The following is a 13,872-nucleotide window of genomic DNA, read 5'->3' on the forward strand; positions in this document are numbered from 1 at the left end:
AGACCAGGTGAGTGTGAGTTTAGACCAGTTGAGAGTGAGTTTAATCCAGGTGAGTGTGAGTTTAGACCCGGTGAGAGTGAGTTTACAAAAGGTGAGAGAGTGTTTTGACCAGGTGAGTGTGAGTTTAGACTAGGTGAGTGTGAGATTAGACTAGGTGAGTGTGTGTATTGACCAGGTGAGTGTGAGTTTAGACCAGGTGAGTGTGAGTTTAGGCCAGGTGAGAGTGAGATTAGACCAGGTGAGTGTGAGATTAGACCAGGTGAGTGTGTGTATAGACCAGGTGAGTGTGAAAATAGACCAGGTGAGTGTGAAAATAGACCAGATGAGTGTAAGTTTAGACCAGGTGAGTGTAAGTTTAGACCAGGTGAGAGTGAGAATAGACCAGGTGAGAGTGAGTTTAGACCAAGTGAGTGTGAGTTTAGACCAAGTGAGTGTGAGTTTAATCCAGGTGAGTGTGAGTTTAGACCAGGTGAGTGTGAGTTTAGACTAGGTGGGCGTGTGTATAGACCATGTGATTATGAGATTAGACCAGGTGAGTGTGTGTTTAGACCAGGTGAGAGTGTTTAAACCAGGTAAGAGTGAGATTAGACCAGGTGAGTGTGAGTTTAGACCAGGTAACATTTCATTTAGACCAGGTGAGAGTGTTTAAACCAGGTAAGAGTGAGATTAGACCAGGTGAGTGTGTGTTTAGACCAGGTGAGTGTGAGTTTAGACCAGTTGAGAGTGAGTTTAATCCAGGTGAGAGTGAGTTTAGACCCGGTGAGTGTGTGTTTAGACCAGGTGAGTGTGAGTTTAGACCAGTTGAGAGTGAGTTTAATCCAGGTGAGAGTGAGTTTAGACCCGGTGAGTGTGTGTTTAGACCAGGTGAGTGTGTGTTTAGGCCAGGTGAGTGTGTGTATAGACCAGGTGAGTGTGTGTTTAGACCCGGTGAGTGTGTGTTTAGACCCAGTGAGTGTGTGTTTCGACCAGGTGAGTGTGTGCATAGACCAGGTGAGAGTGTGTTTAGACCAGGTGAGAGTGTGTTTAGACCAGGTGAGTGTGAGTTTATACCAGGTAACAGTGCGTTTAGACCAGGTGAGAGTGGTTAAGCCAGGTAAGAGTGAGATTAGACCAGGTGAGTGTGTGTTTAGACCAGGTAACATTGCGTTTAGACCAGGTGAGAGTGTTTAAACCAGGTGAGAGTGAGATTAGACCAGGTGAGTGTGTGTTTAGACCAGGTGAGTGTGAGTTTAGACCAGTTGAGAGTGAGTTTAATCCAGTTGAGTGTGCGTTTAGACCAGATGAGAGTGAGTTTAGACCAGGTGAGTGTGAGATTAGACTAGGTGAGTGTGAGTTTAGACCAGGTGAGTGTGAAAATAGACCAGGTGAGTGTAAGTTTAGACCAGGTGAGAGTGAGAATAGACCAGGTGAGTGTGAGTTTAGACCAGGTGAGGGTGTGTTTAGACCAGGTGAGTGTGAGTTTAATCCAGGTGAGTGTGAGTTTAGACCAGGTGAGTGTGAGTTTAGACCAGGTGGGCGTGTGTATAGACCATGTGATTATGAGATTAGACCAGGTGAGTGTGTGTTTAGACCAGGTGAGAGTGTTTAAACCAGGTAAGAGTGAGATTAGACCAGGTGAGTGTGTGTTTAGACCAGGTAACATTGCGTTTAGACCAGGTGAGAGTGTTTAAACCAGGTAAGAGTGAGATTAGACCAGGTGAGTGTGTGTTTAGACCAGGTGAGTGTGAGTTTAGACCAGTTGAGAGTGAGTTTAATCCAGGTGAGAGTGAGTTTAGACCCGGTGAGTGTGTGTTTAGACCAGGTGAGTGTGTGTTTAGGCCAGGTGAGTGTGTGTATAGACCCGGTGAGTGTGTGTTTAGACCCGGTGAGTGTGTGTTTCGACCAGGTGAGTGTGTGCATAGACCAGGTGAGAGTGTGTTTAGACCAGGTGAGAGTGTGTTTAGACCAGGTGAGTGTGAGATTAGACCAGGTGAGTGTGAGTTTAGACCAAGTTAGTGTGAGTTTAGACCTGGTGAGAGTGAGTTTAGACCAGGTGAGTGTGTGTTTAGACCAGGTGAGTGTGAGTTTAGACCAGGTGAGTGTGAGTTTAGACCAGGTGAGGGTGTGTTTAGACCAGGTGAGTGTGTGTATAGACCAGGTGAGTGTGTGTTTAGACCAGGTGAGTGTGTGTGTAGACGCAGGTGAGAGTGAGGTTAGACCAGGTGTGAGTGAGTTTAGGCCCGGTGAGTGTGTGTTTAGACCAGGTAAGTGTGTGCATAGACCAGGTCAGTGTGAGTTTAGACCAGGTGAGATTTTAGACCAGGTCAGTGTGAGTTTAGACCAGGTGAGTGTGTGTATAGACCAGGTGAGTGTGAGATTAGACCAGGTGAGTGTGAGATTAGACCAGGTGACTGTGAGTTTAGACCAGGTGAGTGTGAGTTTAGACCAAGTGAGTGTGCGTTTAGACCAGGTGAGACTGAGTTTAATCCAGGTGAGAGTGAGATTTGACCAGGTCAGTGTGTGTTTAAACCTGGTGAGTGTGTGTTTAGACCTGGTGAGTGTGAGTTTAGACCAGGTGAGAGTGAGATTTGACCAGGTGAGAGTGCGTTTAATCCAGCTGAGTGTGCATTTAATCCAGCTGAGTGTGAGTTTAGACCAGGTGAGAGTGTGCTTAGACCAGGTGAGAGTGTGTTTAGACCAGGTGAGTGTGAGTTTATACCATGTAAGAGTGTGTTTAGACCAGGTGAGTGTGAGTTTAGACCAGGTGAGTGTGAGTTTAGACCAGGTGAGTGTGTGTATAGACCAGGTGAGTGTGTGTTTAGACCTGGTGAGTGTGAGTTTAGACCAGGTGAGTGTGTGTGTAGACGCAGGTGAGAGTGAGGTTAGGTCAGGTGAGTGTGTGTTTAGACCAGGTGAGTGTGTGTATAGACCAGGTGAGTGTGTGTTTAGACCTGGTGAGTTTGAGTTTAGACCAGGTGAGTGTGTGTGTAGACGCAGGTGAGAGTGAGGTTAGACCAGGTGAGTGTGTGTATAGACCAGGTGAGAGTGAGTTTAGGCCTGGTGAGTGTGTGTTTAGACCAGGTGAGTGTGTGCATAGACCAGGTGAGAGTGAGTTTAGACCAGGTGTGAGTGAGTTTAGGCCCGGTGAGTGTGTGTTTAGACCAGGTAAGTGTGTGCATAGACCAGGTGAGTGTGAGTTTAGACCAGGTGAGATTTTAGACCAGGTCAGTGTGAGTTTAGACCAGGTCAGTGTGAGTTTAGACCAGGTGAGTGTGTGCTTAGACCAGGTGAGAGTGTGTTTAGACCAGGTGAGTGTGAGTTTATACCAGGTAAGAGTGTGTTTAGACCAGGTGAGTGTGAGTTTAGGCCAGGTGAGAGTGAGATTAGACCAGGTGAGTGTGAGATTAGACCAGGTGAGTGTGTGTATAGACCAGGTGAGTGTGAAAATAGACCAGGTGAGTGTAAGTTTAGACCAGGTGAATGTATGTTTAGACCAGGTGAGTGTAAGTTTAGACCAGGTGAGAGTGAGAATAGACCAGGTGAGAGTGAGTTTAGACCAAGTGAGTGTGAGTTTAATCCAGGTGAGTGTGAGTTTAATCCAGGTGAGTGTGAGTTTAGACCAGGTGAGAGTGTGTTTAGACCAGGTGAGTGTGAGTTTATACCAGGTGAGTGTGTGTTTAGACCAGGTGAGTGTGAGTTTAGACCAGGTGAGTGTGAGTTTAGACCAGGTGAGTGTGAAAATAGACCAGGTGAGTGTGAACATAGACCAGATGAGTGTGTGTTTAGACCTGGTGAGTGTGAGTTTAGACCAGGTGAGTGTGTGTGTAGACGCAGGTGAGAGTGAGGTTAGACCAGGTGAGTGTGTGTATAGACCAGGTGAGAGTGAGTTTAGGCCTGGTGAGTGTGTGTTTAGACCAGGTGAGTGTGTGCATAGACCAGGTGAGAGTGAGTTTAGACCAGGTGTGAGTGAGTTTAGGCCCGGTGAGTGTGTGTTTAGACCAGGTAAGTGTGTGCATAGACCAGGTGAGTGTGAGTTTAGACCAGGTGAGATTTTAGACCAGGTCAGTGTGAGTTTAGACCAGGTCAGTGTGAGTTTAGACCAGGTGAGTGTGTGCTTAGACCAGGTGAGAGTGTGTTTAGACCAGGTGAGAGTGTGTTTAGACCAGGTGAGTGTGAGTTTATACCAGGTAACAGTGCGTTTAGACCAGGTGAGAGTGGTTAAGCCAGGTAAGAGTGAGATTAGACCAGGTGAGTGTGTGTTTAGACCAGGTAACATTGCGTTTAGACCAGGTGAGAGTGTTTAAACCAGGTGAGAGTGAGATTAGACCAGGTGAGTGTGTGTTTAGACCAGGTGAGTGTGAGTTTAGACCAGTTGAGAGTGAGTTTAATCCAGGTGAGTGTGCGTTTAGACCAGATGAGAGTGAGTTTAGACCAGGTGAGTGTGAGATTAGACTAGGTGAGTGTGAGATTAGACCAGGTGAGTGTGAAAATAGACCAGGTGAGTGTGAAAATAGACCAGATGAGTGTAAGTTTAGACCAGGTGAGTGTAAGTTTAGACCAGGTGAGTGTAAGTTTAGACCAGGTGAGAGTGAGAATAGACCAGGTGAGAGTGAGTTTAGACCAAGTGAGTGTGAGTTTAATCCAGGTGAGTGTGAGTTTAATCCAGGTGAGTGTGAGTTTAGACCAGGTGAGTGTGAGTTTAGACCAGGTGGGCGTGTGTATAGACCATGTGATTATGAGATTAGACCAGGTGAGTGTGTGTTTAGACCAGGTGAGAGTGTTTAAACCAGGTAAGAGTGAGATTAGACCAGGTGAGTGTGTGTTTAGACCAGGTGAGTGTGAGTTTAGACCAGTTGAGAGTGAGTTTAATCCAGGTGAGAGTGAGTTTAGACCCGGTGAGTGTGTGTTTAGACCAGGTGAGTGTGTGTTTAGGCCAGGTGAGTGTGTGTATAGACCAGGTGAGAGTGTGTATAGACCAGGTGAGAGTGTGTTTAGACCCAGTGAGTGTGTGTTTAGACCCGGTGAGTGTGTGTTTTGACCAGGTGAGTGTGTGCATAGACCAGGTGAGAGTGTGTTTAGACCAGGTGAGAGTGTGTTTAGACCAGGTGAGTGTGAGATTAGACCAGGTGAGTGTGAGTTTAGACCAAGTTAGTGTGAGTTTAGACCTGGTGAGAGTGAGTTTAGACCAGGTGAGTGTGTGTTTAGACCAGGTGAGTGTGTGTTTAGACCAGGTGAGTGTGTGTATAGACCAGGTGAGTGTGTGTTTAGACCAGGTGAGTGTGTGTGTAGACGCAGGTGAGAGTGAGGTTAGACCAGGTGTGAGTGAGTTTAGGCCCGGTGAGTGTGTGTTTAGACCAGGTAAGTGTGTGCATAGACCAGGTCAGTGTGAGTTTAGACCAGGTGAGATTTTAGACCAGGTCAGTGTGAGTTTAGACCAGGTGAGTGTGAGATTAGACCAGGTGAGTGTGAGATTAGACCAGGTGACTGTGAGTTTAGACCAGGTGAGTGTGAGTTTAGACCAAGTGAGTGTGCGTTTAGACCAGGTGAGACTGAGTTTAATCCAGGTGAGAGTGAGATTTGACCAGGTCAGTGTGTGTTTAAACCTGGTGAGTGTGTGTTTAGACCTGGTGAGTGTGAGTTTAGACCAGGTGAGAGTGAGATTTGACCAGGTGAGAGTGCGTTTAATCCAGCTGAGTGTGCATTTAATCCAGCTGAGTGTGAGTTTAGACCAGGTGAGAGTGTGCTTAGACCAGGTGAGAGTGTGTTTAGACCAGGTGAGTGTGAGTTTATACCAGGTAAGAGTGTGTTTAGACCAGGTGAGTGTGAGTTTAGACCAGGTGAGTGTGTGTATAGACCAGGTGAGTGTGTGTTTAGACCTGGTGAGTGTGAGTTTAGACCAGGTGAGTGTGTGTGTAGACGCAGGTGAGAGTGAGGTTAGATCAGGTGAGTGTGTGTTTAGACCAGGTGAGTGTGTGTATAGACCAGGTGAGTGTGTGTTTAGACCTGGTGAGTGTGTGTGTAGACGCAGGTGAGAGTGAGGTTAGACCAGGTGAGTGTGTGTATAGACCAGGTGAGAGTGAGTTTAGGCCTGGTGAGTGTGTGTTTAGACCAGGTGAGTGTAAGTTTAGACCAGGTGAGAGTGAGAATAGACCAGGTGAGAGTGAGTTTAGACCAAGTGAGTGTGAGTTTAGACCAAGTGAGTGTGAGTTTAATCCAGGTGAGTGTGAGATTAGACCAGGTGAGTGTGTGTTTAGACCAGGTGAGTGTGAGTTTAGACCAGTTGAGAGTGAGTTTAATTCAGGTGAGTTTGAGTTTAGACCAGGTAAGTGTGTGTTTAGACCAGGTGAGTGTGTGTTTAGACCAGGTGAGTGTGAGTTTAGACCAGTTGAGAGTGAGTTTAATCCAGGTGAGTGTGAGTTTAGACCCGGTGAGAGTGAGTTTACAAAAGGTGAGAGAGTGTTTTGACCAGGTGAGTGTGAGTTTAGACTAGGTGAGTGTGAGATTAGACTAGGTGAGTGTGTGTATTGACCAGGTGAGTGTGAGTTTAGACCAGGTGAGTGTGAGTTTAGGCCAGGTGAGAGTGAGATTAGACCAGGTGAGTGTGAGATTAGACCAGGTGAGTGTGTGTATAGACCAGGTGAGTGTGAAAATAGACCAGGTGAGTGTGAAAATAGACCAGATGAGTGTAAGTTTAGACCAGGTGAGTGTAAGTTTAGACCAGGTGAGAGTGAGAATAGACCAGGTGAGAGTGAGTTTAGACCAAGTGAGTGTGAGTTTAGACCAAGTGAGTGTGAGTTTAATCCAGGTGAGTGTGAGTTTAGACCAGGTGAGTGTGAGTTTAGACTAGGTGGGCGTGTGTATAGACCATGTGATTATGAGATTAGATCAGGTGAGTGTGTGTTTAGACCAGGTGAGAGTGTTTAAACCAGGTAAGAGTGAGATTAGACCAGGTGAGTGTGAGTTTAGACCAGGTAACATTTCATTTAGACCAGGTGAGAGTGTTTAAACCAGGTAAGAGTGAGATTAGACCAGGTGAGTGTGTGTTTAGACCAGGTGAGTGTGAGTTTAGACCAGTTGAGAGTGAGTTTAATCCAGGTGAGAGTGAGTTTAGACCCGGTGAGTGTGTGTTTAGACCAGGTGAGTGTGAGTTTAGACCAGTTGAGAGTGAGTTTAATCCAGGTGAGAGTGAGTTTAGACCCGGTGAGTGTGTGTTTAGACCAGGTGAGTGTGTGTTTAGGCCAGGTGAGTGTGTGTATAGACCAGGTGAGTGTGTGTTTAGACCCGGTGAGTGTGTGTTTAGACCCAGTGAGTGTGTGTTTCGACCAGGTGAGTGTGTGCATAGACCAGGTGAGAGTGTGTTTAGACCAGGTGAGAGTGTGTTTAGACCAGGTGAGTGTGAGTTTATACCAGGTAACAGTGCGTTTAGACCAGGTGAGAGTGGTTAAGCCAGGTAAGAGTGAGATTAGACCAGGTGAGTGTGTGTTTAGACCAGGTAACATTGCGTTTAGACCAGGTGAGAGTGTTTAAACCAGGTGAGAGTGAGATTAGACCAGGTGAGTGTGTGTTTAGACCAGGTGAGTGTGAGTTTAGACCAGTTGAGAGTGAGTTTAATCCAGTTGAGTGTGCGTTTAGACCAGATGAGAGTGAGTTTAGACCAGGTGAGTGTGAGATTAGACTAGGTGAGTGTGAGTTTAGACCAGGTGAGTGTGAAAATAGACCAGGTGAGTGTAAGTTTAGACCAGGTGAGAGTGAGAATAGACCAGGTGAGTGTGAGTTTAGACCAGGTGAGGGTGTGTTTAGACCAGGTGAGTGTGAGTTTAATCCAGGTGAGTGTGAGTTTAGACCAGGTGAGTGTGAGTTTAGACCAGGTGGGCGTGTGTATAGACCATGTGATTATGAGATTAGACCAGGTGAGTGTGTGTTTAGACCAGGTGAGAGTGTTTAAACCAGGTAAGAGTGAGATTAGACCAGGTGAGTGTGTGTTTAGACCAGGTAACATTGCGTTTAGACCAGGTGAGAGTGTTTAAACCAGGTAAGAGTGAGATTAGACCAGGTGAGTGTGTGTTTAGACCAGGTGAGTGTGAGTTTAGACCAGTTGAGAGTGAGTTTAATCCAGGTGAGAGTGAGTTTAGACCCGGTGAGTGTGTGTTTAGACCAGGTGAGTGTGTGTTTAGGCCAGGTGAGTGTGTGTATAGACCCGGTGAGTGTGTGTTTAGACCCGGTGAGTGTGTGTTTCGACCAGGTGAGTGTGTGCATAGACCAGGTGAGAGTGTGTTTAGACCAGGTGAGAGTGTGTTTAGACCAGGTGAGTGTGAGATTAGACCAGGTGAGTGTGAGTTTAGACCAAGTTAGTGTGTGTTTAGACCTGGTGAGAGTGAGTTTAGACCAGGTGAGTGTGTGTTTAGACCAGGTGAGTGTGAGTTTAGACCAGGTGAGTGTGAGTTTAGACCAGGTGAGGGTGTGTTTAGACCAGGTGAGTGTGTGTATAGACCAGGTGAGTGTGTGTTTAGACCAGGTGAGTGTGTGTGTAGACGCAGGTGAGAGTGAGGTTAGACCAGGTGTGAGTGAGTTTAGGCCCGGTGAGTGTGTGTTTAGACCAGGTAAGTGTGTGCATAGACCAGGTCAGTGTGAGTTTAGACCAGGTGAGATTTTAGACCAGGTCAGTGTGAGTTTAGACCAGGTGAGTGTGTGTATAGACCAGGTGAGTGTGAGATTAGACCAGGTGAGTGTGAGATTAGACCAGGTGACTGTGAGTTTAGACCAGGTGAGTGTGAGTTTAGACCAAGTGAGTGTGCGTTTAGACCAGGTGAGACTGAGTTTAATCCAGGTGAGAGTGAGATTTGACCAGGTCAGTGTGTGTTTAAACCTGGTGAGTGTGTGTTTAGACCTGGTGAGTGTGAGTTTAGACCAGGTGAGAGTGAGATTTGACCAGGTGAGAGTGCGTTTAATCCAGCTGAGTGTGCATTTAATCCAGCTGAGTGTGAGTTTAGACCAGGTGAGAGTGTGCTTAGACCAGGTGAGAGTGTGTTTAGACCAGGTGAGTGTGAGTTTATACCAGGTAAGAGTGTGTTTAGACCAGGTGAGTGTGAGTTTAGACCAGGTGAGTGTGAGTTTAGACCAGGTGAGTGTGTGTATAGACCAGGTGAGTGTGTGTTTAGACCTGGTGAGTGTGAGTTTAGACCAGGTGAGTGTGTGTGTAGACGCAGGTGAGAGTGAGGTTAGGTCAGGTGAGTGTGTGTTTAGACCAGGTGAGTGTGTGTATAGACCAGGTGAGTGTGTGTTTAGACCTGGTGAGTGTGAGTTTAGACCAGGTGAGTGTGTGTGTAGACGCAGGTGAGAGTGAGGTTAGACCAGGTGAGTGTGTGTATAGACCAGGTGAGAGTGAGTTTAGGCCTGGTGAGTGTGTGTTTAGACCAGGTGAGTGTGTGCATAGACCAGGTGAGAGTGAGTTTAGACCAGGTGTGAGTGAGTTTAGGCCCGGTGAGTGTGTGTTTAGACCAGGTAAGTGTGTGCATAGACCAGGTGAGTGTGAGTTTAGACCAGGTGAGATTTTAGACCAGGTCAGTGTGAGTTTAGACCAGGTCAGTGTGAGTTTAGACCAGGTGAGTGTGTGCTTAGACCAGGTGAGAGTGTGTTTAGACCAGGTGAGTGTGAGTTTATACCAGGTAAGAGTGTGTTTAGACCAGGTGAGTGTGAGTTTAGGCCAGGTGAGAGTGAGATTAGACCAGGTGAGTGTGAGATTAGACCAGGTGAGTGTGTGTATAGACCAGGTGAGTGTGAAAATAGACCAGGTGAGTGTAAGTTTAGACCAGGTGAATGTAAGTTTAGACCAGGTGAGTGTAAGTTTAGACCAGGTGAGAGTGAGAATAGACCAGGTGAGAGTGAGTTTAGACCAAGTGAGTGTGAGTTTAATCCAGGTGAGTGTGAGTTTAATCCAGGTGAGTGTGAGTTTAGACCAGGTGAGAGTGTGTTTAGACCAGGTGAGTGTGAGTTTATACCAGGTGAGTGTGTGTTTAGACCAGGTGAGTGTGAGTTTAGACCAGGTGAGTGTGAGTTTAGACCAGGTGAGTGTGAAAATAGACCAGGTGAGTGTGAACATAGACCAGATGAGTGTGTGTTTAGACCTGGTGAGTGTGAGTTTAGACCAGGTGAGTGTGTGTGTAGACGCAGGTGAGAGTGAGGTTAGACCAGGTGAGTGTGTGTATAGACCAGGTGAGAGTGAGTTTAGGCCTGGTGAGTGTGTGTTTAGACCAGGTGAGTGTGTGCATAGACCAGGTGAGAGTGAGTTTAGACCAGGTGTGAGTGAGTTTAGGCCCGGTGAGTGTGTGTTTAGACCAGGTAAGTGTGTGCATAGACCAGGTGAGTGTGAGTTTAGACCAGGTGAGATTTTAGACCAGGTCAGTGTGAGTTTAGACCAGGTCAGTGTGAGTTTAGACCAGGTGAGTGTGTGCTTAGACCAGGTGAGAGTGTGTTTAGACCAGGTGAGAGTGTGTTTAGACCAGGTGAGTGTGAGTTTATACCAGGTAACAGTGCGTTTAGACCAGGTGAGAGTGGTTAAGCCAGGTAAGAGTGAGATTAGACCAGGTGAGTGTGTGTTTAGACCAGGTAACATTGCGTTTAGACCAGGTGAGAGTGTTTAAACCAGGTGAGAGTGAGATTAGACCAGGTGAGTGTGTGTTTAGACCAGGTGAGTGTGAGTTTAGACCAGTTGAGAGTGAGTTTAATCCAGGTGAGTGTGCGTTTAGACCAGATGAGAGTGAGTTTAGACCAGGTGAGTGTGAGATTAGACTAGGTGAGTGTGAGTTTAGACCAGGTGAGTGTGAAAATAGACCAGGTGAGTGTGAAAATAGACCAGATGAGTGTAAGTTTAGACCAGGTGAGTGTAAGTTTAGACCAGGTGAGTGTAAGTTTAGACCAGGTGAGAGTGAGAATAGACCAGGTGAGAGTGAGTTTAGACCAAGTGAGTGTGAGTTTAATCCAGGTGAGTGTGAGTTTAATCCAGGTGAGTGTGAGTTTAGACCAGGTGAGTGTGAGTTTAGACCAGGTGGGCGTGTGTATAGACCATGTGATTATGAGATTAGACCAGGTGAGTGTGTGTTTAGACCAGGTGAGAGTGTTTAAACCAGGTAAGAGTGAGATTAGACCAGGTGAGTGTGTGTTTAGACCAGGTGAGTGTGAGTTTAGACCAGTTGAGAGTGAGTTTAATCCAGGTGAGAGTGAGTTTAGACCCGGTGAGTGTGTGTTTAGACCAGGTGAGTGTGTGTTTAGGCCAGGTGAGTGTGTGTATAGACCAGGTGAGTGTGTGTATAGACCAGGTGAGAGTGTGTATAGACCAGGTGAGAGTGTGTTTAGACCCAGTGAGTGTGTGTTTAGACCCGGTGAGTGTGTGTTTTGACCAGGTGAGTGTGTGCATAGACCAGGTGAGAGTGTGTTTAGACCAGGTGAGAGTGTGTTTAGACCAGGTGAGTGTGAGATTAGACCAGGTGAGTGTGAGTTTAGACCAAGTTAGTGTGAGTTTAGACCTGGTGAGAGTGAGTTTAGACCAGGTGAGTGTGTGTTTAGACCAGGTGAGTGTGTGTTTAGACCAGGTGAGTGTGTGTATAGACCAGGTGAGTGTGTGTTTAGACCAGGTGAGTGTGTGTGTAGACGCAGGTGAGAGTGAGGTTAGACCAGGTGTGAGTGAGTTTAGGCCCGGTGAGTGTGTGTTTAGACCAGGTAAGTGTGTGCATAGACCAGGTCAGTGTGAGTTTAGACCAGGTGAGATTTTAGACCAGGTCAGTGTGAGTTTAGACCAGGTGAGTGTGAGATTAGACCAGGTGAGTGTGAGATTAGACCAGGTGACTGTGAGTTTAGACCAGGTGAGTGTGAGTTTAGACCAAGTGAGTGTGCGTTTAGACCAGGTGAGACTGAGTTTAATCCAGGTGAGAGTGAGATTTGACCAGGTCAGTGTGTGTTTAAACCTGGTGAGTGTGTGTTTAGACCTGGTGAGTGTGAGTTTAGACCAGGTGAGAGTGAGATTTGACCAGGTGAGTGTGCGTTTAATCCAGCTGAGTGTGCATTTAATCCAGCTGAGTGTGAGTTTAGACCAGGTGAGAGTGTGCTTAGACCAGGTGAGAGTGTGTTTAGACCAGGTGAGTGTGAGTTTATACCAGGTAAGAGTGTGTTTAGACCAGGTGAGTGTGAGTTTAGACCAGGTGAGTGTGTGTATAGACCAGGTGAGTGTGTGTTTAGACCTGGTGAGTGTGAGTTTAGACCAGGTGAGTGTGTGTGTAGACGCAGGTGAGAGTGAGGTTAGATCAGGTGAGTGTGTGTTTAGACCAGGTGAGTGTGTGTATAGACCAGGTGAGTGTGTGTTTAGACCTGGTGAGTGTGAGTTTAGACCAGGTGAGTGTGTGTGTAGACGCAGGTGAGAGTGAGGTTAGACCAGGTGAGTGTGTGTATAGACCAGGTGAGAGTGAGTTTAGGCCTGGTGAGTGTGTGTTTAGACCAGGTGAGTGTGTGCATAGACCAGGTGAGAGTGAGTTTAGACCAGGTGTGAGTGAGTTTAGGCCCGGTGAGTGTGTGTTTAGACCAGGTAAGTGTGTGCATAGACCAGGTGAGTGTGAGTTTAGACCAGGTGAGATTTTAGACCAGGTCAGTGTGAGTTTAGACCAGGTCAGTGTGAGTTTAGACCAGGTGAGTGTGTGCTTAGACCAGGTGAGAGTGTGTTTAGACCAGGTGAGTGTGAGTTTATACCAGGTAAGAGTGTGTCTAGACCAGGTGAGTGTGAGTTTAGGCCAGGTGAGAGTGAGATTAGACCAGGTGAGTGTGAGATTAGACCAGGTGAGTGTGTGTATAGACCAGGTGAGTGTGAAAATAGACCAGGTGAGTGTGAAAATAGACCAGATGAGTGTAAGTTTAGACCAGGTGAATGTAAGTTTAGACCAGGTGAGTGTAAGTTTAGACCAGGTGAGAGTGAGAATAGACCAGGTGAGAGTGAGTTTAGACCAAGTGAGTGTGAGTTTAATCCAGGTGAGTGTGAGTTTAATCCAGGTGAGTGTGAGTTTAGACCAGGTGAGAGTGTGTTTAGACCAGGTGAGTGTGAGTTTATACCAGGTGAGTGTGAGTTTAGACCAGGTGAGTGTGTGTTTAGACCAGGTGAGTGTGAGTTTAGACCAGGTGAGTGTGTGTTTAGACCAGGTGAGTGTGAAAATAGACCAGGTGAGTGTGAAAATAGACCAGGTGAGTGTGAAAATAGACCAGGTGAGTGTGTGTTTAGACCTGGTGAGTGTGAGTTTAGACCAGATGAGTGTGTGTGTAGACGCAGGTGAGAGTGAGGTTAGACCAGGTGAGTGTGTGTATAGACCAGGTGAGTGTGCATAGACCAGGTGAGAGTGAGTTTAGACCAGGTGTGAGTGAGTTTAGGCCCGGTGAGTGTGAGATTAGACCAGGTAAGAGTGTGTTTAGACCAGGTGAGTGTGAAAATAGACCAGGTGAGTGTGAAAATAGACCAGATGAGTGTAAGTTTAGACCAGGTGAGTGTAAGTTTAGACCAGGTGAGTGTAAGTTTATACCAGGTAAGAGTGTGTTTAGACCAGGTGAGAGTGTGTTTAGACCAGGTGAGTGTGAGTTTATACCAGGTAAGAGTGTGTTTAGACCAGGTGAGTGTGAGTTTAGGCCAGGTGAGAGTGAGATTAGACCAGGTGAGTGTGAGATTAGACCAGGTGAGTGTGTGTATAGACCAGGTGAGTGTGAAAATAGACCAGGTGAGTGTGAAAATAGACCAGATGAGTGTAAGTTTAGACCAGGTGAGTGTAAGTTTAGACCAGGTGAGTGTAAGTTTATACCAGGTAAGAGTGTGTTTAGACCAGGTGAGAGTGTGTTTAGACCAGGTGAGTGTGAGTTTATACCAGG

The sequence above is a fragment of the Chiloscyllium punctatum genome, chromosome 51, assembly GCF_047496795.1.
Source record: "Chiloscyllium punctatum isolate Juve2018m chromosome 51, sChiPun1.3, whole genome shotgun sequence".
NCBI classification, from domain to species: Eukaryota; Metazoa; Chordata; class Chondrichthyes; order Orectolobiformes; family Hemiscylliidae; genus Chiloscyllium; species Chiloscyllium punctatum.